Source organism: Macrotis lagotis, chromosome 1 (assembly GCF_037893015.1).
Source record: "Macrotis lagotis isolate mMagLag1 chromosome 1, bilby.v1.9.chrom.fasta, whole genome shotgun sequence".
Lineage (NCBI taxonomy): Eukaryota > Metazoa > Chordata > Mammalia > Peramelemorphia > Peramelidae > Macrotis > Macrotis lagotis.
Genome location: NC_133658.1, coordinates 315,227,160 through 315,248,766, shown reverse-complemented (window position 1 = coordinate 315,248,766; position 21,607 = coordinate 315,227,160). Strand labels below are relative to the sequence as shown.

The 21,607-nt window shown below is 38.3% G+C and overlaps 1 protein-coding gene across 10 annotated transcripts in view; it reads right to left on the bottom strand.

Annotated features, from left to right (window-relative positions):
- Positions 1-21,607, bottom strand: part of ZNF536 (zinc finger protein 536) — a 590,155-nt gene that overhangs the window by 500,597 nt on the left and 67,951 nt on the right. For 6 of the 10 annotated variants that reach the window (XM_074211458.1, XM_074211455.1, XM_074211462.1 and 3 more), the window contains exon 2: positions 15,956-16,051. The gene's annotated coding sequence lies outside the window, so the exon portion shown is untranslated. The remainder of the gene's footprint in view (positions 1-15,955; positions 16,052-21,607) is intronic. The other 4 variants (XM_074211460.1, XM_074211457.1, XM_074211459.1 and 1 more) reach the window with 1 other exon arrangement.

Genomic DNA, 21,607 nt, shown 5'->3' with positions numbered 1-21,607 from the left:
GGAGTTAGTTGGTGACTTTGGGTATGTTTTACAGGTTCTGAACTGTCCTCAGGAACCATGGCCCCAGAGATCACCCAATGCTGTGTCTAAAACAGAACATTCTTCAAATTGCACCAGACTTCTATTGTGCTATGCCCTGGGCCTCTTCCCTAAGCTATGTCAAGCAGGAAGTTTAAATTAAATGGCTCCCAAGTTCCTTAAATGGTTTAATAAAACATATACTGACTGCAATATGCAGTTTATAGTGGCAAACTATTGCCCCTCAGTTGGGAAAAATGACCTCCGGCCAGCAATATTACTTTCAGCTTCATGATTTTAGTCCACTGTTGGTCATTTTCTCAACCCACCGGGCCATCCTTTTCCATAACAAGCCCTAACTGCAAGCACTATTTGTACACTGCTGCCTAAGTTGCCGATTATGTGCCTCCAAACATCCTATTCTAGGACTAAACAAACGGAATAATGTGCCGATGACGCTGACATAGGAAGAGTGAAGAAATGTTGCTTGGCTTAAACAGAAATGCCAAAAAAAGAAAATGAGGGGGATTTAAGGACATTAAGGGCACTGTGCTGTGGACTGAAAAGCTCAGAGATGTACCCCTTTCAACAGTATTAGGGTGCATAGGAATCACAGAAAAGAAGAACCTCCCAGTTGGGAGCAATCTCAATAGAAGTCTAATGCAATCAGAATCTGAGAAAAGATGGTAGTTCTAAAGTGAAAGGGCACCCAGGATACTCTCTCAAGGCTGCGATATCAGCTGTGTGCTCAGATCCCATAAATCTCTAAAACTTTCTTATGTTAATAACAAATAGCTATTAATAACACTTCTAATCACAAATGCCATTTCCGATATTTGGTACTGAAACATTTTGACTAATCTAAAAAAGTATTTGGATTTGACTGCCAGAAAATGATGACCTTTTTTCCTAAAACTGTGCATTGAGATTGCTTGTTAAGCTCATTAGTATTATATGGTGAATTAGATTAGACATTTTATGATTTTAGAAAAAGGCCCTTTTGGTATAAAAAAGCTGCAATTTCCTTTTTTGACATTTTTCATTTTTAAGGTAATAAAAATGGCACATGTGTACCATAGCATAATGGATTAATTAAGGAATATTATGTTTATCCTAATTCTTAACCGAGTTGTACATCTTCATAACTCACTCATAAAAATTAATGCATTATCTTACACTATGGCATGATAGATCTTCTATTTTTACCAAACCTGCTCAGAATAAATTGTGCTAAATTGGATTATTCTGAGAAATAGTGAGTATTGTACTCTGGTACCATCAGAGCAAAATTATATTGTTATTTTAAAACATTATATCGTTAGGTACAAAATCATAATCTTCTTCCCACTGTGCCTTTGAATTGTCATGTTATTCTTGCTATTAGAAGATCAAGCTGCTTCTACCACACCTACAATCAAATGCCGAGTAGAATATCTCCTCTTTCATACACAATGGATTTGTTGTTTGAAAAACACATGTGCTTCATCCAAACATCACCGGACAATATTTTTATGGCTATTTCTTTGTGTCTTGACAGTACATGTGGATATGAAAAAATATTCATGCAAGATTCATAAAGGCCCCAGATTTCTAAATCAACAGATGAAAAATCCCTAAAAATAATAATGTCCAGATGTTCCTTATTTAAATGAGCTGTTGCCATTTAATGTTGCCAATCATAAATGTGATAGAATTTGTGAATTTCAAGGTATTCATAATTTACAGAGGCTTATAATTTTTTATCAAATGAATATCCGGGGTGATTAAAATAAGTGATTTCAATAAATGTAAAACGTTATATGATGGATGCTAACTTTATAATGCTGGTTCAACAGCGCATAAGACATTCTTTTTCCTATATTATCAACATAAGGACTATTCAATTCATCTGCCTTTCCTGCTTCTCCTTTTGGAGAGAATATCTCTCTCAGGGTTTCCAAAGGATAATGTATTGTAGACTCTTGTCTACTGGGTTCCAAATCTCCAAGGTCAGTCAATAAAGCAAGAAGTCTTTATTAAGCACCTACTATATATATATATATATATATATATATATATATATATATATATATATATGAACAGTTACAATGGGAAAGCAAAGCTGGGGATACATAGATAAAAAATAAAAGTCTTAGCCCTCAATGTATTTTATCAAAGTTAAAACTACATATTCACATAAGAAAATACAAAACATATGTAAACTAAATTAATAATAATGTTGAGGTGGACCTTAAAAATAGGAGTGGGAGGGGTGCGGCTAGATGGCGCAGTAGATAGAGCACCAGCCCTGGAGTCAGGAGTACCTGAGTTCAAATCCGACCTCACACACTTAATAATTACCTAGCTGTGTGGCCTTGAGCAAGCCACTTAACCCCACTTGCCTTGCTAAAACCTAAAAAAAAAAAAAAATGGGAGTCAGGGTGGGGTGGGGAGGAAAATCCCCATATCCTTTACTTTCAAGAAGGGAATTGAAGTTTTGAATTGAGCCTTGAAGAAAGTTAGGGTTTCTAACAGGCAGATGGGAAGAAGGAGTATATGTCAGGGTTCAGGGTGAGCCTGTGCAAAGATGTGGATACCACAGTTGGATTGTCCTTCATGAGGAAGAAGTAGACCATTTTAGGTAGAACATAAGGAAAGTGTTATTCAAGAAGTCTGGAATGGCAGGTGGGATCCAAGTTGCAAGAGGGTCTTTAAATGTCCAAGAGAAGAATTTGCATTATATGCCAGAGTCAATATCCTGGGCTCACTGGGGCTTTTTGGGCAGAGAACCTGTGCTTTAGGAAGATCACTTTGGCCAATGTGTGGAGGGTGGATTGAAGGGAACAGAGACTTATTAGGGAAATCAAAGACCACCTAGGGAAGAAGAGATTAGAGGGTCAGAGAAGGACTTTCTTACAATAGAACAGGAAAACAATAATCACCACCCACCTTTATAGAAAAATATAAACTTTGCAAAGCATTTTCCTCACAATAACTTCATGAAGTAGGTAATAAAATTATTATTATTCCCGTTTTACAGAAGAGGTAACTGAGACTTTTTTTGTATTCCTGCAATTGGTCAAAGACTCCCCTAACTACAAAGAGAGATCTTTTGCAGGTGATGTAACTCAACTCTCATCCAGTTCTGGAAAGGAAAATATGACCAGGACCTCAAAAGGCCTGAAGGGGGGGCAGGAATGCAAACTAAAATACCTAAAGTAAAATCATGGATGGGAGCAGAGCAGAGAAATGCATAGAGACAAGGACAAGAATAGGAATGAAGACCTATTGAGCTGAAAGAGTTGTCCAGTAGGAGGTGACAAGGTTAGAATTATACACCAGGTATCAGGGGAGTGAAGATCATCATAGACTGAAAGGTGAAAGAGACCTTAGAGTCCATCAAATCTAACCTCAAAGAGGGAAAAGTCTTTCATCTTGGTTCATGGTAGTAAAAACTTTGTCTCCAGGGAACTAAAACAACCAGTTGAACAGTAGAAGAATTCAATCAACTAGTTATCTGGTCTCCTGATTGATTGGAGCCTGTGATTCTAAATGAATGTGATTGTTGAGGCCCTGAAGGTGATTTGGATCATGCTAAGAAAGTAAAGTCAATTTGAAGGAGTCAGTTTACAATTAGGAACCAACATCATCTTACACTTAGTAGGTATAAACTGAATATTTAAATACTTTGCAGACTTGAATTGAATTGACCAAAGATCTGGGGAAAAAAATTGGAAGGAGTAAATGATGAAACACATTGGGTAAAAGAACTTGCTTAGACTGTCTTAGTATGAATATTTGGGGGTAGAGAGGAGAGGGGCACCAATTGGAAAAGCTAGGTCACAACTTCAAAATGGGGTAAAATGCCTTAAGAATAAAGGGAGGGGCAGCTAGGTGGCACAGTGGATAGAGCACTGGCCCTGGAGTGGGAGTACCTGAGTTCAAATCAGACCTCAGACACTTAATAATTACCTAGCTGTGTGGCCTTGGGCAAACCACTTAACCCCATTGTCTTGCAAAAAAAAAAAAAAGAATAAAGGGAGGAGCAGCTAGGTGTCGAAGTGGATAGAGCACCATCCCTGGAGTCAGGAGGACCTGAGTTTAAATTTGATCTTAGACACTTAACAATAATTATTTAGTTATGTGTCCTTGGGCAAGTCACTTAACCCCATTGCCTTACCAATAAAAAAATAAGAAGAATAAAAGGAAATCCCTGCTCTGCCCAAAAGATGGGGAAAAGGTCAAGTTTGACTTTGGAGCAAGGTTGTGACAATTATAGGCAAAGACCTGGTCTCCTGTGACTAGAGTTCTTTTGTCAAGAGTTGAAAAGGCAAGTGAGCAGAGGCTGGAAACACGACCCCATTTCAGAAGGACAAGGCTGTCAAAGAAGAACCTCGTAAAGGAGGTTATTTAAAAGGCAGCATGGAGCTTATTGCCTGGCACCTGGTCTGCTGTTCCATATGCATTACAATAAAACTGCAGGCTGTTTGCTTAAGCCAGATTTGGGGTGTGGAGTGTTTATTTAGCTAGTGTGTGTGGCCTCAGTTGGGCCTGGTGGGTTTTACTCCACTCTAAACCACAGCTTTTCACCCAAGGTAAATGGTCTCTTCTTTATCTGCACAATAATCCTCTCCTCAAATATAAAATGGAATATCTACATTTCTAATCCTGCCCAGAGATAGAGTCAACCCCATCCTTACATCGCTTTACTGTAAAGATGGAGTGCTAAGACAGGATCCATGATAAATCACATGTGCATCTCTGTCAGAGGAAAAAAGGTTTATCTCCTCCTTTACAAGATGCATCTGTATTCAAGAACACACCACGTAGGGGAAATGGTGCAATCTTTTAAAAGTTTAGTAATAAAGACCTCGAGGGCTGGAGAGAGAAGAGGCTTGGGGGTCAAACAGGTTCCCCGATAAAAAGCACTTAAGGAGAAATTCTGTTAAACTCAATGTAAACTTTCACCCACACATCAAATTTCTGAATATAATGTGAGATTATATAATTGCATCTAGAAATACCTCCGTAATAAATTGTCCAATAATGTCACAATAGGGTTTCAGATCCAGCCTTTCATTAAATCTATCCGGTGAGGGGTGAAAGAGGGGAACGGAGGTATTGAATAGAGAGGTACCCTGCTAACTTTGCACTGGGTTTTAAAAGTGCTGGGGGCTTTACAAAGAATGTTCTGGTTCTTTTACGGTAAAAAGACCTTGAGAGACAAGCCAATCATTGGAGGGAGCACCTCGTCAGAATTCTTCCATAGGGTTGAACCGGGGCAGCTGATCCCTTCCACAGCTGGCCACTTCTCTTTCCTCCCCTCCTTTCCCCTCCCCCAACCAGACGCCAGCTGCAAACTTTGAATCTCGGGACTCGGCTAAGAGAAACCTACTCCAAGTACAAATATCAGGAAAGACCTGGGACCTCACTTTCCTCCTTCCCCACAGAGTGGCCAAGGGATACCCTCCCCAGGTCTCCTTTCTGCTCTAGACCATACTGTCTTGTCTGCGTCTTCTCCACCAACCTCTGTCCCCCAGAATGCTCTCCAGGCAGGCAGAGGAATTAGCTGTAACATGATGTCTCGACAGAAGCTAGCCCTGTTGGACATAACCTATGATTTCCCTGGGGAAATAGCCAGGGGCAGAGAGCAGGCTTCTAAGGGCAGCAAGACTAGGAAAGTGGTTCAAAGCAGCAGCTCCCAAAGCAGGGAAATATCATCTGAGCAAGTGCATTAACACTGGACCCAAAACCCCAAGTACATGCACAAAGGTCCCTGACAGATACCTCTTCACTGTCTATCAGAGAACTGAACAGAGATGTGAACGACTGACTTCCCAGCTTCCTCCCTCCTTCTCATCCTGAGGGATTCTCACTGACCTGCTTCACCCAAGGGGAAAAAAGAAGACTGAGTAAATCAGTACAGGGAAGAGGGATAGAGCAAAGCATGTCTACATAGCCAGAGGAAAAATACTCTTGGATTCTAGGACTATAAAATATTGCCAAAGGATCATCTGGTCCACCCCCTACCAAGTGGTAGGAAGTCCAAACCTTCCTGAAACTCCCTTGCTTTGCTCCTTTCCCATCCTTGGAGATCTCTGGACCTTGCTCCTCCCTTGTCTTTCTTAAGTTCCCCATTGACCAATCAAGGAGTTTTTTTTTTTTCCTCAGATTTGGTCCAAATCATGACTACTCTCATTCATGTTATTTCAATTCAATAAGCATTTCCCAAACAAGGATTGGAGAAGCCTCCTCTAAAAAAGGCCAATGATGGCTTAGTGTCTAAAGTCTATATGCTAGAACAGCATGAGTTCTGTATATTTGAGACTGTAGAAGAAAAAAAATAAAGAGATTTGTAGGAGGTGATATGGAAACTTAAAAAAAAAGAAAAAATCAAGATTTTTTTCCTTTTAAAAATCTTTTTATTGGTTTACTGAAAGTCAGACTGGTATAGTGAATAGAGTATAAGACCAAGAATCAAAAAGACAGAAAGTTTTGTTGGCTGCAAGACCCAAACAAACCACGTAATATCACAACACTGCAGGTCAAAGTGTCAAATCTTTTATCTCTTCTGGGCTGCATTGCCCAACAAAAACTAGTCAAGGGCCACATAATTGAATTTAATATTTATTTATGACTATAATGTAACCTATGAGTATACCAATGAGTATAATAATAATAAAATCTAATAATATCACATGAATGTACTTTGAGGAACTCATTCACAGAATGGACTCTGGGTCTTATGTTGGGACATACTCTACTCAATTGTCTAAGACTATAAGTTGTAAAAAGGTGTCAGCATTATTTGGTATAGGGAGTGTCTTCACCTAGGAGTCCCTATACTAAAGTCACAGATCTAGTCTTTATTCATAAAAATATTATGTATAGTTCAATTTCATATTTTAATTATTTAGACATGTGAAGTCTTTTTTTCTAATACTACTCCCAAAATGGAAAATGCGGAGGAAAACTTTTTTCTTTTTTTTCAGTTTTTCAGAGGTTTGCAAATAAATGTACTAACCAAAAGAAAAAAGTCCTCAAGATGAAAAATAATTTTCCTAACATTTTTCTTCTAGAAATTCACAACTCCTAATTATTTTAGTCTCCCCAACTAGTCTGAAAGTTCCTGGAACAATTGTTGTAAATCTCAGTATCCTCTATAGTGCCTAGAACAGATCAGCACAGCAAGTACTTGATAAATATTGTATGATGGATAGATTTTTGAGAAGAGAAGAAATTCAATTGGAAATATGTAGAATGAAACTTTTTCGTCAAAAGTTGAAAGGTTGAGTCCCATATTGCTGCTATCTGTTAGACCAAAAGTTTGTCTTTAATAACAATGAAGGCCCACTTTTTTTTAGAAGGTACCAGATTATTAAATAATTATTTAAGGTCATTATTTTACTTCTTGAGTCCCCAAATGCCCAAGAAATGTAACAAACAGCAGCCATCAATTGTTTCATTTACTCAATCATTCAATAAATGTTGACCTACTACGTGCAAGGTGCTGGCTTTGTTGGGGTATTACAATTTCTCAAGAGAAAAAAGATAGACCAAAATCACAACTCATTTTTGTCTTTCTTGCAGAGTGCTAAAATGTGTAGAAAACATTATCAGCCTACAACTCAAATTATCATGCTTTCCTTTGTACAAAATGAATTGACCCAGGGAACTGAAAGGGTAAGAGCCCAAATTTGCTGGGCTTATTCTGCAGGCAAAAGTTCATAAAAAGACACCATTGTGTCTCACATAGCAACCACTTGAAACTCAATGTCAAAATACAGTGATTATTGGGGGACTAGGGCATAGGAGTGAAGTCTTATATTTTTAAATATAAAGAAAAAAACTACAATGTTGTTTTCTTGGGATAAATTCAAGGCTCATCACTGCCTCTAGGTTCCTCATCGCTAGTACATATCTGGTTGACTGGGTGGTTTCAATTATCCATACAATTGTGAAATGAAAGCTAAAACTTTGTTCTCCCCTCAGTTTTGAAGACTGGACAAAACTTTGACCAGAGTTTGTCCTCTGTATTAAAGAAAAATTAGGAAATTCTTAATTCCAGGTCAACCTATCAGTTAAATGACATGGCAGACTGGAGGGGTCAGGGAGATAAGAGGAGACAAGCAGAAGGTTAATGGTTCTGTCTTCCATTGACCATGAACTTTGGAAATTCAACTAGAAGCCTGAAGTGGAGCTAAGAGATATCTCAAACTCAGCAAGTCCAAAACTATACTAAATACATTCCTTCCAAACCTCCCCCCTTTCAAACTTCCCTATTTCTGTAGAATGCTCCATTATCATCCTGCTTCCCAGGTTCATCTTCTTAGTATTATCCTCATCTCCTTAATCTTCTTCATCTAGCATAGCCAATCAATTGCAAATTTTTCTGTTTCCACCTCCATATCTCTTAAATCTGATACCTCACACAGCTCCCAATTCAATTCAGACCCTTATCACCTCCTCCCTAGATTACTGCAACAGCCTCCTAATTGGTCTCCCTCCCTCATCTTTCCCCATTCTAGTCTTACCCACTGTTGCCAAAATGATTTTCCTTTAGTATAGATCCAGCCATGCAACTTCCCTACTCAATCAATAACTACAGTAACTTGCTAACTCCTCTCTTTAGTTTTTAAAGCTCTATACAATCTGGCCTCACCCTATCTTTATTGCTTTTTTGGAAATTATTCTCCATCTCACATGATCTTTCTGTTCTGCATATGTAATATGCATGTTTTCTCTTCCTTACTTTCCACTGGTCACCTTCCATACTTAGAATGCAGGCTACTCTTACTTGTGCCTCCCATAATTCCCATTCCTCCAAGATTTAGTTCACCTCTCATGCTATTAAAGACTTTTCTGGTTTTATGTTCTCCCTCTCAAATTAACTTATATTTAACTATTTTGCATTTATTTATAGATGAACCTATATATGTAGTTACTGTCATTTCTACTTGAATGTAAGTTTCATGTAAGTAGGTCATCATCAGATTTTTATCCTCGGCACAATGTCTAGGGCTTAAAAGAGACTTGTTGGTTGATGGATTAGTCAACTGATTGATTGATATGGAACAGGCTCAGTACCAAACTTAAGAGATGGGGCTAAGCTTTGTGGGGATGGTGGTAACATCAAGTGATATTAAATACAAAACTCATTCTTAGCCCACAGTGTGAATGTGAGGAAGAAGGGAAGAAAATCAATCACTGTGTGCCCATGATTTTCATTCCTCTAGGTTATGGAAATAATTCAATTTTTTAATGCAAGAAGAAATTATCGATTGGCTTATGTTCTCTTTCTAATCCTAAGGAAATGTTGTGCATGTAGACATGCTAGCTTTCTGAAATTATCTTCTAATCCAAGAAGTTTCCTTGTTCTACCTGACCAGAGAAAATAAGCAGATAAATACCCTGCTCTGAGAATTAAATAAGAAGTGTGAATGAGAGGCATGTTTACCTAACACTAGTCATGAGCATCCTTTTCTCTCCAAGTTCCCTATCTTCCCCATCCAAAGTAATATAATTAGCTATCAAAAGAAATACAAAACATTAGACAGTCGTTTCAGCTGCAGCCCTGGGTGTGTGGCATACTTTAGGACCTGTATGAACACTTAGTGTTTTGTGAAGGGATGATACTCCACAAAATAATCATGGAAATTTGGCAGAAGGGAAAAATGAGGATCTGAGTCCAAACCAAGAAACTTCTGGGATTCATTTATTCATTCATTCAATAAATCTTTACTGACCATTTGTGTATACTATGTTGTGTGGGCTATATATGTGGACAATACAAAGAAAACATCTCATTGATAAGAAGAGTCATGCTTTCTCTCTTGCCACAGATTCCATCCTGCCCTCCCTCTATGATTCTCTTCCAACTCAATCCTGGAGACTACAGATTAGTTCATAGTTGACACATTTGTCTGGAGGAAGTCATTCTACACAAGCATAAATTGGATACACAGCCTGTGGGTGTGTACTCAGAGACCATTGTGTATTTAATATATGCAACCATATAGCTTTCTTTGGAATGGTCAATGATCTTGTCATGAAAGGAAGAGTTCAATGACTACAAGGGTGAGTTTAATTATATGTTGTTATTGAATAGCAGTGGTTACTGGAGTACAATTACACATGTAATTTATCAGCAAGATACTTGCATACATAATAAACCAAGAGCAAAACATTACATTTCAGTGGATGCTAAAAATACAGAACTGGGCCACTACAGAAGACAAAATCTAATGGGGTGGGGGGGAGGTTCTTTTCTTCCCTTTCATGGGTTGCCCATTCCCACTGACCATAACTACATTGGTATCCATCAGAAGGCATATCTTCCCCAAATACCAAATAAATCCCAAACTCTCAGTACTATATCTGTGAAATTCTTCTACAAATAAATAAAGATGGAAAAACTATAGTGTGATCACTAGCCTTACTGTAGTCCTCCTACAATGCTCCACAAACCATTTCAAATCCTGTAGGAATCAAAAAATGGCCTCACATGTGTTGGTTTCTTTGTTGTATGAATAAAAGATTGAAGAGAGAAAATTATCTAGATACCACCACCCCCCATACTCTTAGACCTTCTTGTAAAAATTAGGAGATGGGAAAAGATCAGACTTTCAACTCACAAGATTGTCAGACCTTCAAGAATTCAAGTGACATGACTGGAGAACCACTGTGAACTTGTCCCTTGAAGTAAGCAAATCAAACCACTGAATAATGTGGGATCATCCTTCACAGTCTTCAATATGCAGACCCCCAGCCCAGATCTCAGTTCTGCCAACATGAACATATGCTGAATGAAGGAAATAACTAGCATCTCCACAAAATTGCAGAGATGTCAAAAATGCTTATCAGTGGCCAGCAATGTGACAAAATGTCACAAGACTGAAAGAAAATAAAAAGATTTGATTAGAAATGTGTATATGTATATACATGTATGTTTATGTATGTGTTTTCTGTGGAGAAAAAAGCATCAATATAGCATAGTCAACAGGACTCAGAGAGAACCTTAAAGAGTTGCCTAAAGATCTGAAAAATTAAGTGACTTTCCAAAGGATAGAGGCAGTCCATAGGTAAATCACTTAACCTCAGTAGTTAATAAGACTATAAGTTTCAGAGAAGGTGCCAACCTGCATCGGTAGAAGGAATTTCTTCATATCAATGAAATGGGATCCACCCCCTACCCCCTAATGAGAGAAAGGATGTTGTATTATTGTCTTGGAGTCAGGAAACCTGAGTTGGAGCAATTATCAGGCACTTGCTATGTACCTCTCAGTTTCCTCAGCTGCAAAATGGGGAACAAACCCACAGCATTACTTCCTAGACTTATTGTGAGGAAAATGTATGCTGTTACCAAATGCCTCATCTTGGGCATGAGTATTCTGCCTGTAAACCAAGGATTCTGACCTCCCCAAATTTTTCACCCATGTGTCTAACTTTGAGGCAAGGTACTCTGTCTTAGTTTACAAAAAAAAACTGCTATTAAGAAGTTCCTAATTTACTAAACTGCCTTGCAAATCTCTAAGAATTCAGTCAACACTGCCAGTAGGGCATCTATAGGGATTCACCACTTTCAGTTCTTGTTGATCTAGGCATATAATCATCATCATCATCATCATCATCATCATCATCATCACAATAACCACAATAACTGACATTTACATACTTACTTTAAGCTAGGCATTGTTATGCCAGGCAATTATTATTTCATTGATCTTTACAACAACCCTAAAGAGTAGATGTTATTGTTATCCCTATTTTACAGATAAGGACACTGAGGCAGAGGTTAAGTGATTTGCCTAGGGTAACACAACCAGCAACTGTCTGAAACTAAATTTAAACTCAGGTCTTCCTGATTCCAGGCCTGATGATCTATCTACATATCACCCATATTCTCTTCAACTTAATTGATGTAATCATAGGAAAACTTTGCAGACACAGCCAACCTAGGAAAAAACATTCCAAAGTTCCAAGTACTTAAGAAAAATGAGGTGGGGGCAGCTAGGTGTCTAGTGGATAAAGCACCAGCCCTGGAGTCAGGAGTACCTGGGTTCAAATCCAGTCTCAGACACTTAATAATTACCTAGCTGTGTGGCCTTGGGCAAGCCACTTAACCCCATTTGCCTTGCAAAAAAAATGAGGCTTTTGGGCAAAAAAGAAAAGAAATGGACAAGAATAAAGAATTCATTTGACTTTTTTTTTATTGTTGTAGCATTTTATTTTTTGCCTATGCAATGTATTTGGGCTTTTTCATTTCTGGGGATAGAGAAAATGCACTACCAGTTAGCAAATCATGTGTAATTATGCTAGACAGAGGTAAGTAATGTTACTTGATTTCTTCCATGGATATTCATGATGTATTTGTTACCTCCATTGGTACAGATTGCACCCCATCCATGTCACTGAATCTTCTAAATTTAATATTGATGTCTCAGAAAATTTTGAAGGTAAACTGAGGTGGCAGAGGCGGGGCTATATTTTCTCATTTATTGTTATCAAGGATCAGTTATAAATACAAATGAGAACAGTTTATATTTAAATGTTAATGGTATGAGAATGTATTCTGGTGTGGCAGAGCATAAACTGATGGCAAATACTCCAGGCAATATTTTTATGACAAAGACTTTATTTCTGCCTTTCCTCTACTCCTGATTTAAATATATACATGTATGTGTGCATGCATGTATCAAGATTCAAGTATTTGGATATAAATTCTGTATTCAAAATACTTTTCCTAATTTCAAGCTGATTGCATATTTCAAGCCAACGTTACAGCAGTGATTTCTGTACTGAATCAAAAACAAGGATCTCTCAGCCTAGCCCCCTCTATCTCTTTTCCTCACTTTCCAAATCTCCATCCTCACTTCCCAAAAGTCAAAAGAAACTTATTGCCCTGGCTGCCTTTGGATGCTCAGTGGCAAAAAGTTCAGTAGGAAAAAAAAAAAAACCCACATCTCTACTTTCCCTTTGCAATCCCCAAGGTTTCAGGAGAATGTAGAGGTACATCACTAGTTAACACCAATCACAAAGCATGGGGAAGCAGAGCACACACCATTCCATTTAGATTTAAGTGTGTAATTGTTTGAGTACATCTCACCCTCAGTACAATAATGTCCTCCTGGGCTGACAGAGATTTAAGGCCCTATGAAAAGGTGGAATGTTATCAATCACATGGATGATTATGATGGGGTTTAAGTGGATGAAACCAAGAAACAGATCCTCTCTCTCAGGCCAGACGCTACAACAGAGCCTTAGAATGGTAGAAGGAAGGCTATTCTATTTCAGTCAGGACGAGGCCTCAGAGTGACTGTCATTTCTAAGGAAGTCTCTCTCTCTCTCTCTCTCTCTCTCTCTCTCTCTCTCTCTCTCTCTCTCTCTGTGTCCTCTCTGTCTGTCTGTCTCTATCTCTCTGTCTGTCTCTGTCTCTCTGTCCTCTCTGTCTGTCTGTGTCTGTCTGTCTGTCTCTGAGTCTCTGTGTCCCTCTGTCTCTCTCTGTCTCTCTCCCTTCTCTGTCTGTCTCTCTATATGTCTCTCTTTGTCTGTCTCTGTTTCTGTCTGTCTGTCTCTGCCTCTCTCTCTGTCCTCTCTGTCTCTGTCTGTCTGTGTCTGTCTATCTCTCTGTCTCTCTCTGTCTCTGTCTGTCTGTCTGTCTGTCTGTCTCTCTCTCTCTCTCACACACACACCACACACACACACACACTCACACACAAACTTACACAACCCAGGATTTATACATGCATATATTATTTTGAAGTAGAAGATTTGCCTCGGGAGGGGAAGGAAGGAAAAGTAAAAAGGAATATATGACCCCAAACATCCTTAAATAACAGTGAGTGAAAGGAAAGGAACTCTAACCGTGGCAATCTCTATAGGTTACCACCCCCAACACCCCACCCAAACTTCTTATCTATGGAATCTGCTCTGCACAAATGTCCTGAAGAAGAATAACTCTAAAAATGACTTTTGTTCCCCCCTCCATCTGAAGAAAGACTCAAGGGCTCATGCTATAGTGGGAGGATAAGCTGGTCAGAAGTCATTTATTGTTATACTGATAGATGTCCCTGGGTACAGATGTTGGAAGCCAGATGTTCCCCACTCCTAGTGGTAGCTGCTTCAACTCTAGGCAGTGGCAGGTGGCAGACAACATAAAAAAATGAGGACAATAGTAGAAATATATATGTATGCTGTGTGTTATATATATACACAAACATACATACATATGCATATATATATTATTTCAGCATAGTAGCATGCTTTTCATTTGCCTTTTGATCTAAAATACGCTTTCCTTATTATAAACCTAAAGAGATTCTAAAAAATAATCCAGCTTCAAAAAAAATCAAATAAAAACAAGCAAAAAGAAACTTCACACCCCCACACACAGCACAGACATAACAAAACAAAAACAAAACAATCTCTCCACTCGATCTCTTTGCATGTCAGACCTTTTGCCTAACAAATCACAATAAGGCAGAAAGATATAAAATTCACCCATCAAGCCCAAACACATGCCTGTGATGACTATGGCAAAGGATTGTGAATTTCATTAAATATGTTAAAGGGAAAAAAATCAGCTTTGAAAAATAGTAATCCTGTCTTTCAACAAAAATATTATAGGAAGCTATGAATTTGGTAGATCTGAATAGGATGTTGGTACATGTTTTACTAAGGTAATATAATGGCACACTATTATTAGATCACATTAATCATTACTGTGCCAAAGGCACTGACAGCCCCACTGAAAAGGATTGAAAGGGTTGGTAATGGATATAAATTACCCATTGTGTGATAAAAGGATTTTTACTAAGAAGGTAAGAATAAAACAGCAAATTTCTAATATAACTGTTGTGTAAAACCCAAAATAAAAGTAATCCACGGTCAGTAATAGCCACAAAATCAGAAAGTAAGCACTTCTGAAACAAGATAAAGTTACAATAAAAAATTGTATACAAGGCAATATAAAATTAATTTCTTCGTGCATAATTCTGCTATCAATTTAAATGGTTTATGTGATGACCTCTAAGGAATATGGTCAGGAGAAGGTAGATTTAGCTAATTAGAATGGAATATGAGCTTATGGGGATGTCACAGATAGGCCCCAATAAAGACCACAAAAAAGTACACACATACATAAAAAAAATCAAACCTATGAATTGTGTTTCTATATTTATTTTAAGTTTCTATCTTGCTGAATGCTAAAAACAACCATCAATTATAAAGGTCTCTCAGTCATATTGGTATAACACATTCCTTCTGAAAATGATTTTCTCCAAACCTGGATTGTGGCTGAACCTTGGGATCAGAGAGTGAAATAGAATTGAACTCTGGTAATGGGTGGGTGTTCTCATGGGGGCATCTGCCTTCCTTGTGCACATGCCTTGGTTTAGAGGGAACCCACCCTTGGTGAGTTGGTCCTGTTAGCAGCATCAGGTCAAAGTTCCATGCTGTGCATATGGACGAGAGAATGATTGCAGGCATGTCAACCAAGATAGAAGTCAAAAACTCCTTGATAAGTGCACCAATCTATTAATAGCTTCAAATACTCAGGGGTCTGATAATAAAATCACTGAGAGCAGTTTTGCTCTAAGTGCAATTACTATACCCCTCCACTGCTTGATCATTCAGCCTCCCTGGCTGCCCCCCACCAAGATTCCATGACTCACAATTTAATGCAGCGACCTCTGAATAAAAAATCCCCTAAAAATATCTTTCACCCCCACCCCCACTGCCCACCAATATCACTGCCGCTGCCACCCAAGTCATCAGTGATCATAAACTTAGATTGAAGAGACAGTGACAGAAAACTTGGATTCATGGAGGGATGAAGGGGTTCTTATCCAAGCAAAAGATACAGATCTCCTGCCTCTTCCCAGAGGTGGCAGGTGGTTTACCCTCACAAAACCATAAACAAATAGCATTTTAATATACCATGAATTTAGACATTTCTTACCAGGTATCCTTAAAGCAATGGACCTCGATCTTGATTGAGGGAATTTCTTAAAGATGTAGAGTAGAGACTGATGGTCAGGAACTGTAAAAATAAGACCTGTGAGAAATTTAAAATGTCAAACAGATGTGCTTCAACAAGACATGTAAGCTAAGATTAATTCAGGCTAAGTATGATTTTGTGATGGACAGACTTTAAAATAGTCAATTCTAGGAATACTAAAATCCTCTGCATGCTCCCACACATACATAGATCATACAGTATACATGCACATAATCTCACACATGTGCGCACATACACACATGCCACTGAAGAAGGGAAGATGAACAGACCTCTATATAAAGTGCTTTTTACATAATGCAAATTTTCCCCTACTGATCCAGTTCAATTAGCTCTTATAATAAAGAATATAGCAAATAATATCTTTACATATCGTACTAAAATACAGACATTGAATACTGTACCATGATTATAAGGAGAATTATGAAATGAAAAATGAATGATAAAATATACACAGCACTGTACAGTAAAGTTAACATAGGTGTGCAATATCTTGCCCCTTCCTCTTCTATTATCCATGGCTTTAATCACTAACAGTTGGTTAGACTATTTTTATTTGTTATCAAGAGATGTTTTGATACTGGCTCTCTTTTCTGCCTATATCTGATGAAAGCAAGAAATATTATCTTTAAATAATCTTTCATAATTCTTTATGTAAAGTTGAATTTGTGTGATGTGAATTTATGTAAAGTGAGAACTGTCTGTAATCTATTTGGGAAAAAAACAAAATGAGGGACCTCTCACTCTCTTACCTTCTTACCCTCACCTCCTCTTAATAGGGTAGTAAGGGAGCAGACAGGGATCCCACCACCACCACCAGGATTCCTAGGAAACTTGTTTAGCATGTAGGTTAGAAATATGGGGAGCCTAGTAGCTTTTATTTAAGGATGTCCTGAGCCCTCAATAGCCCCACTATCATCTCAGCTACTGGATCCTGGCTTTGGAGTTGGAGGATCCCAAGTAAAATCAGCCAAAGGAAATTCTCTCCAAAGTTAGTGTGACCAATATGGGTAAGTGGTTATCAGGATCTCAGAGATCATAAGCCAGGAATGGGTAAATACCCATTTAACTAGGCTACTATCTCACATATCAAAATCTTCCCTTCCAAACCGAGGGCAAGAGAGCATCAACCAATTACATTTTTAATTTTTTTATTTCATTTTATAACTGAAATAAGTCCTGCGTAGATGATCTCATCTAATAAAGCCCACTTAGATGAGATAAGGGCCTGAAGCAAAAGCTGAGATACTTGTCTGTGGTGATTTCAAAGCCATTTACTTTAGTAAGCAAGAAGAAAAAGAAAAAAGAAAGGGGAAAAAATAAGACCCTGGATCAAGTCGGTTAACTCCAACCCAGTCTCCTGTCCAGAGCAGCTGAGAATCTCATTTGTTCTGCATTATTACAGAAAGGGTTTTTATAAAGTTCTTTCTTGCTAGATTATATTTCACTGAATTTAAAGTTGTAAATTCTGGTGGTGGTATTAGAGTTCAGTGGGGTTATAAGGATGGGCATCAGATAAACAAAAGTGCATTCAGAGGGATAGAATATTTTATCAGTACCCTCCTAAGAAGTTTCTACATCAAGTTACTGCTTGCCCATTCAGTACAACTTCAAGTTTTATCTTTGGCAAGCAAAAGGTTTTTGCCGATTGTGCACCTAAGTGTCTCCTCAAAGTATAATGTGGATATTGGCTATTTGTAAGCAAATTTCTGGGCTCTTGGCTGCAGATAGAACCAAAAAAATTCATAATTTAACATGTTAGTAATCCTGCAATATGAAAAGAAGTGATGGATGTTTGTATGGCTTGTTCCTATCCTTTCCTTCTTTTCTCTTTGTCTCTCTATCTCTCCTCTCTCCCTTCTTCATTCTGCCCTCCAGTTAAAAATTAGATCTCTACATTTCACCTCATTCAAAATCAAGATATAGAGAACTAAAAATTTAATGTCATCATGATATGACATCATTTCCAAATCAAGAAGCTAGCATTTAACTGAATAGGGCTGAAATAATACCAGGCAGACTTGGAAATTATTATCTCACTTCGTTCTTACAAGACTATTGGTATTGGGGTAGGGGGAGGGAAGGGAGAAGGTGAGAGGGATTCAGATTTTTACATACACGCTTATGACTTGCAAAATTCTAGGAATATTCTCCAGGGGCTTTTCACTGCAACGCTTTATAAATTCTGATGACAGAGAGAACACAGTGAGACTTCATCTCTTAAAGTCCTGCACTGATTTGTTTGGGTCTCCAGTCATTGATCAGAATATCAATGTTTCTCACACTCTACTTTCTAGTTTTTGACAGTCCCTGAGTCCCTCCAGTTTTCTATCTTACATGATTTAAGGCCACTGGCACATGACCTTGAAAATAAATTGGGGGAATCTAGAACTATACCCCCTCAACTGTTCCTCAGTTGATTTAGGGGTGTTATTAAAAGATATCTATCCTACCTAGGCTAATTTTATTTCAAGGTACATGATAGGAGAACAGTAGTGAAACAGACATTTTGAGATATAAGCTAGAACCTACAGGGCCACGAATTCATTTAGTTCCATCAGTGCTGTCTGGAACTAGTCTAAATAAGACCAGGCTAGTGATGTCTAATGGTGTTACAGTCACCACAGATCTAGGAAAGGTGACTTGATCAAACAACTCAAGGGATGTTCCCAGGAGTTTGGGGTCTTTTTTAAATGCCCATCAGTACAGTAATTCTGTCTTCTTCAATGAAAGAAACAGCTCTTTTGGTGCAAGTATGTAACTCCTAGTTAAAGAGAACAGTCCCAGAAAAGCAGGCTGAAAATAGCTCTCTGATAGAAGACACATGACAGGCTCCATTCTCTCCTCAGCATCCTCAGCCCTGGAGCACCCAGCTGAAGAAAACTCAGTCTTCTCCCTAGAACAGTTTTGGAACCCAGAGAAAGAATTGCTGTATAGAGTCATAGATTTAAGGCTAGAATTCTTCTTAGGATCATGTGGTCTAACCACCTCATTTTGCAGATGAGGAAACTGAAACCCAAAGAGATGAAGTGACTTGTCTCAGGTTGTAGGTTCAAACCGAGTATACCTAAATGTTGAAACTATATATGTTTTTCATTATATTACTCTGGCTCTCATTTAGTCCACCAGTCCAGAGAGAGAATGGGGGGGGGGTGTCTGTGTGTGTGTTTATGCATACATATAAATCACACAATGATTCTCAAAATCCAGAAATATAATTGCACAATGTGTGATCTGAAGAATATTTAGAAACTATTTAATCAAAAAAAAAAAAAAAACAGGAACTTTGAGAGGACTCAAGGTTATATCTCTAGTAAGTGACAGAGTACCCCTCCTGGATCATTGCCTCCTAGTGGCAGAAGGCTTTGTATAGTCCTGTAAAATTAAGAGCCATGTCCTGCAGGATTACCCAAGATGGACAGGTCTTAGTGGAGAGTTCTGACAAAAGGTGATCCACTGGAAAAGGAAATGGCAAATCACTCCAGGATCTCTGCCAAGAAAACCCCATAAACAATATTATCTTCTGTGCCATGGCCCACTGGATCACAAAGAATAGGACACAACTAAACAATGATAATAAAGTGACTAAGCCACAAATTGAAACCAAGGCTATCCAGTTAGGTCTGTACTATTTTGACTATTTCTCTCCATCATGGAACGTACCCCCTCCATGAGGGGATTTACAGGGTCATTCTTCCTAACAAAAAAAAAAATTCTTTCCTACAAACTGCTATATTATACCCCAAACTGCATCTGTATTAGGTCCATACTTTTGATCTAATCTACCCTTTTAAAATGCAACTTATCCCAGGAAGGGAAGCACATGGAATAATTGTTAGTCATTAAGCACATCAGTATGAATGAGTTTATCAGATCAAATTGTTGTGTGAAAATTGGAAACTGACCTTGTAGTCTAGAGGGAAGAAAGAATTGGTCATTTTGAACCAAAGAGCACAGTCAAAGGAAGATAGATTCTGGATGGGGATGATGGGACTGAAGCCTAGAGGGTAGAGAGGTCCACGAGTAAGGTAGAAGAATTTGATGCAGGTGAAGAATATTATGGGAACCAGGGACACAGAATGATTAATAACATAGAACTGAATCCACAAGCCTAAGGGAAAGGGCATTTCAAATAAATACTTATTCAGAGTGCTAAGAGAAAAGGATCATGAGATCATAAATTTAGATCTAGAAGGAACCTTGGAGATCACCTAATTGAATTCCCTCATATTACAGAAAATGAAATTGGGGATCACAGGATAATAAGTAAACAGTTCCAAAGTTGGCAAATCAATGCTGGTAATACGTGGCCTGAGTTCAGTAGCATGGGTCCAAGGTCAGGACACAGAAAGGAAGGTCAGGAATAATGTGAGTGAGGGTAAGGTTGTGAGGAGGTAAATTAGTGATTTGTTTCACACACTGTTCCCCTTACCCTCAACTTTTTCTCTCTTTCTTTCCTCCCTTTTTTCCCATCTCCCTCTCCCCTTCCCTTCTTCCTTCTCTTTCTCTCTCTCTCAGATAAAGGCACTTACAGCCCTGACATTGAACACACAGCAGAAGAAGAAAAATTTTACTATTTTCAAATTTTTTTGATATTTAGTGTATCCTACCTAAGATATAAGACAGTTGGCCACTAGGAATGGCAATTGTCTACATGTGCAATTATAGATATCATAGCTATAGTGATCACTAGCAGATGTCAGAGAGAATTTTGCTGGTAAATCCATGTCCCAAAATGAGACTACTCCCCTCCTACATAAGTTATTCCTCGAGGGCTGCTAGGTGGCGCAGTGGATAAAGCACCAGCCCTGGAGTCAGGAGTACCTGGGTTCAAATCCAGTTTCAGACACTTTACTGATTACCTAGCTGTGTGGCCTTGGGCAAGCCACTTAACCCCATTTGCTTTGCAAAAAAAAAAAAAACAATAAGTCATTCCTCACAAGTCTTTGGGGCCATTAAAAAATACAAATCCAAAAAACTAAGATGTTCAAAGTAATTTTCTGACAATAATCAGAACTGGAAGAGACTTTTGAGGTCAATCTTGCCATTTATAGATTAGGAAATTGTGACAGAAATAAATTAAATGTCTTGTCCAAAGTCACAAAGAGTAAGTAGCAATGCTAGAATTTGAACACATATCCTCTGATTCCAGGTTCATCTATTCTTTTCATATCTGACAACTGGAGTTTGAGTTTTTTCATTATCCCATACTGGAAGCCCTGCTTGTCTTAGGAGAAAAGGAGTGGGTCAAACTGGCAAGGAGAAAAAAAAATGAATCCACATCATGGTGAGACTGGAGTTCAAACACGGATATTTAAGTTCTTCAAACAGGAATATCATCTTGGAGAGACTTAAACAAGACAGATTAGAAAAGCCAGTGGAATGGAACTGGGATTTCTGTGCTTCTGAACAAAGGTAACGGAAATACAGAACCCTTTGTACAGCCTTGGGATAAAAGGATTTTGGAATTGCTACATGCAATCAGTAAAAGTAGAGAGTTCTACTACAGAGAGACTATACCTTGCTCTCTGATTACTGGGTCATTTGGTTTCTTAGGAGTTCTTTCTTGGGGGAATGTATCCAAAGTTATGTCAG